The sequence below is a fragment of the Lipotes vexillifer genome, unplaced genomic scaffold (genome assembly GCF_000442215.2).
Source record: "Lipotes vexillifer unplaced genomic scaffold, Lipotes_vexillifer_v1.1 scaffold268, whole genome shotgun sequence".
NCBI lineage: Eukaryota > Metazoa > Chordata > Mammalia > Artiodactyla > Lipotidae > Lipotes > Lipotes vexillifer.
In genome coordinates this window covers 980,387-984,165 of record NW_006796561.1, presented here as the reverse complement: position 1 = coordinate 984,165, position 3,779 = coordinate 980,387, and positions in this window count along the sequence as shown.

Here is a 3,779-nt window from a genome sequence, read left to right as displayed (position 1 = left end):
CTCAACGATGAGAAGGGAAAAGGGAAAGAGCTGCCTGGGGACAGTCTGAGAAAACTACACCTTGTGCCTTTAAAATGCAGAGAGGACCCCGATGACCCGTGCCCCCTGCCCCCTGACTTTTCCAATGCCACACGGCCACCCTTCCTGACTTGCCAACCCCACAGCTGACGGGCAGGGCACCTCTCCTAGACAAGGTCGGAGGTCAGCCGCTGGATCCTCCCTGTGCCCCGTACAGAGCCAAAGGTGCTTATGTTAACCCACAACGCTCCGCCACTTCTGCCACAAGGCCTCCATCTTGGTTTGTCTGCCGTTCAGCTGCTATTACAAGTTCTGCTCACGGAGCTAACAAAGTGTGTCAACTTACATTTCTCAGCCAAACCTCTTCTAATATCATTTAAAACTTAAAGGAATTGAAAATGCAGGTGACCACAGTTAATAAAAACCCTGAGACAAGGCACTGCCGTTCCATGTTTGGTTAGGCACACCCTTGGGGTTATGCTTATGACTTACCTGCTACAGCTCTCCGAGTTTGGTCGCCAATTTAATAAGGTACCCAGAGCTTGAACACACAGATCCAGACAGCGCCTTCCTCTGCAACGCTAACCCATTTCAACGTCCTTCACAAGCCCCCACAGAGGCCCAAGGCTCTATAAAGCAGCCACCGAGACCGCACCTCTCACGCATGCGATTTGTACGCCACCCACGTGCGCTCCTCTTCCCAGTTAGCTGCCTCGTGGACCTCGGGGCCAGGTGGGAAGCCAGGTGCTTCTCACTACACACTGAGACAGGCTTACACGTCAGGCCAGGGGTGTGTGATAACGCTGGAGTACTGCAGGCCTTACCTGGACCCCCGTGTTTTTTCCAAGGTGAGGATGAGGGGGCAAGCAGCAAAGATGAGCTGGGATGGGAGGGTTGAATGAGGAGGAAAGAGAAGCCATGAAGGAGGGGCCACCTCCACCTTCTGCCGCCTCCCAGCAGCCCTCCTGGCTTCTTTTCTGGAGTCCCATTTGCCCTGCGGGTATTAAACCCAGTCCTGTCCCAAAGTTGAGCCTTCTACCTTGAATTCTGATTCTTATTTTTAACTACCAGAAGCCCTTCATACAAACACCTCACTGATGACAGTACACACAAAGCACTTAGAGCATTGCTATTACATCTTCATTCCTGATCCCAGGGCCAGCCTCAGAGAGATCTAGCAAAGCCTAGAGGGAAGGGCGGGGTTGGGGGGGAGGTTATGTTTCAGGGGAGTGGGACTCTCCATTTTGCTTACAAGCCAGTTTCTACCCTATGCCTCAGATAAGGGGACCCCATAACTGCCGAAACTATATCCTAAGAGGTAAGACACAATGAGGTCATTGCTCTTGACTTGGATTATAATGACAGTGACCTTGATTTCCTGATAGGGTCCTGGATATCCTGGCACAGTCTTGCCTCCAAGTGTTTTCTACATTCAATTTATGAAAAATGCCAAGTGGGGAGGACGATTCTGCTGACCTAATGCTTGTCCATAAAACGTGTTTTTAAAAATAGGATGCAGACCTAATGAATCATGAAGTCATGCTGCCTTAAGACTAATAAAAGATGGTGTGAGGGCTTCCCTGGTGGCACAGTGGTTGAGAGTCCGCCTGCCAATGCAGGGGACACGGGTTCGTGCCCTGGTCCAGAAGGATCCCACATGCCGCGGAGCGGCTAGGCCCGTGAGCAGAGGCCACAACAGTGAGAGGGCCGCATACCGCAAAAAAAAAAAAAAAAAAAAAAAAAAAAAGATGGTCTGGCAGCCCAAAGGGAGGTACAGGATCATAAAGGGGTCATCAGTTTGCACTAATCATCTGCTAAACATAATAATTTTGAGAGCTTGATTTTATGTGTTTTATGCTTGCAGGGGTCACTGGCTAACTTGTGCTCTGATCACCTGATGAAGAAGAAACCTCCCAGCTGGTGGAAATTTTCCACCAGTTGTTTAAATCTCTTGGCTTTCAGGAATTGAAAATGCAAAAAGAAAGGAAAAAGTAAAGAAATCTGTGATCTGCACCCTGCACCCTTATCCTGTGTTGAGACCATGGAGGCCAGTGCTCTCCTGACCTTAGGACTGTAGTGACACTGACCCTGACTTCTCCATACAGCCTAGATACCCTGGCCTGGGCCCGCCTCCATGCTGGGCCTGCACATCAGCCTTCACATATATCTTCCACCTCACCTCCTTCTTCGGGAAATGGGGTCACTGATCAAGTATCCTATGAGCTGCATTTAAAGGAAATAGGGTAAATTTTAAAATATGTTCCTCAGGTTGTCATGAGACTGGTGGGTCTCAATCTTGATACACATCAGAATCACCTCAAGTAAAACTAGGGGTGCCTCTGCTAGTCTGGAGGCTCAATTTGATTGGCTTAGGTGAGGCACAGCATGAGCAGTTTCTAAAAGTTTCCCGGGTGATTCTAATGTGCAGCCAGAGTTGAGAACCAATACATTAAGTGAGTGAGTACCTGACAGTTAACCTTTCATGATAATACAGTTCCATTTGAGCTCAATCAAGTTAATTGATCTGGTTATGACTTCAATTAAATCTTAAGATACTTAAAGATGTCCGTTTGAATATGATGAGTGTCAAATTTCTTTTTTTCTTTTTTTACTTGTTTTGAAGTTATATATAATCATAATTTAAAGAGTCTAATAGTTCAGTAAGGTCTGTTCGGAAAAACAACAGTACCTAGTCCCCCTCCTGCCATTTCCCAGCCCCAGAGACAACTCCTTTTAACTCTTTTAACTGGTTCTTTTGGTATTTGACTCTATATCTTTAAGCAGAATGCTTGGATTGCTATTTCTTGATTTTCAGTTTGGGATATTATCTATTGTTTTCACACCATGATAGTGAAGATTTATCTCTTTCATCCCCACCATCTCCTGCCACACAGAGATTTCTGTCCCCCTACCCCCACCCAATATAATAATTTTGCTTAAATAAATATCATAATTTTGCTTAAATAAATATTCATTTTTTACATTATTATGATTTTGTATATCATTCAGAGCTGAGCCATGTAACAAACTATGATTACTTCTCCTTTCTTGTACTTTTATTTCCTTGAGTTAATATTTGTCTTAATTTTTCACTTGATTAGTTTTTTATTAGCTTTCTATGAACTTTTCATTAATCCATCCTTAAATTCTCCACCAGTTGTTTAAATCTATTCTCAAGACATTTATTCACATCAGGTATTTTATAAATTTCATCTTCCTGAAGAACTGTCCCCCAGAGCTTTCTGACCTGCTCAAATCTGGTCTGGTTGCCCTCTGTACCTGGTACACAATTGTCATCCTGCAGTATCCCTTCAATATCATCATCCTGGGATTCCCTTAGTTTTTATTGCCTGTTAGATCTCCTGTTTCTGTAGCTCTCTCTGCCTTTTCTCTTTCTTGGTTTGTCTTGAATATGGATAAAAATGAAGCTGTAGGGAACTCCTGGCTGTCCAGTGGTTAGGACTCAGTGCTTTCACTGCCATGTCCCAGGTTCAGTCCCTGGTCGAGGAACTAAAATCCTACAAACCATGCGGTGCAGCCAAAAAAAAAAAAAAAAAGAGCTGTAACAGTTATCTTGAACCCATGAGGGAACGGCAAAATATATCTCTGATATTTTTTTATTACTGAACCAATACCAGAAGCTGCATGTCTCCTGAATTTTTTTAATATGAGAAAAATGAATCTCTATTTTTTTAAAACTTTGTAGGTTGGTTTTTCTGTTACGTGCAGCCAAATTTATTCCTAACTGATAGATTCCTGCT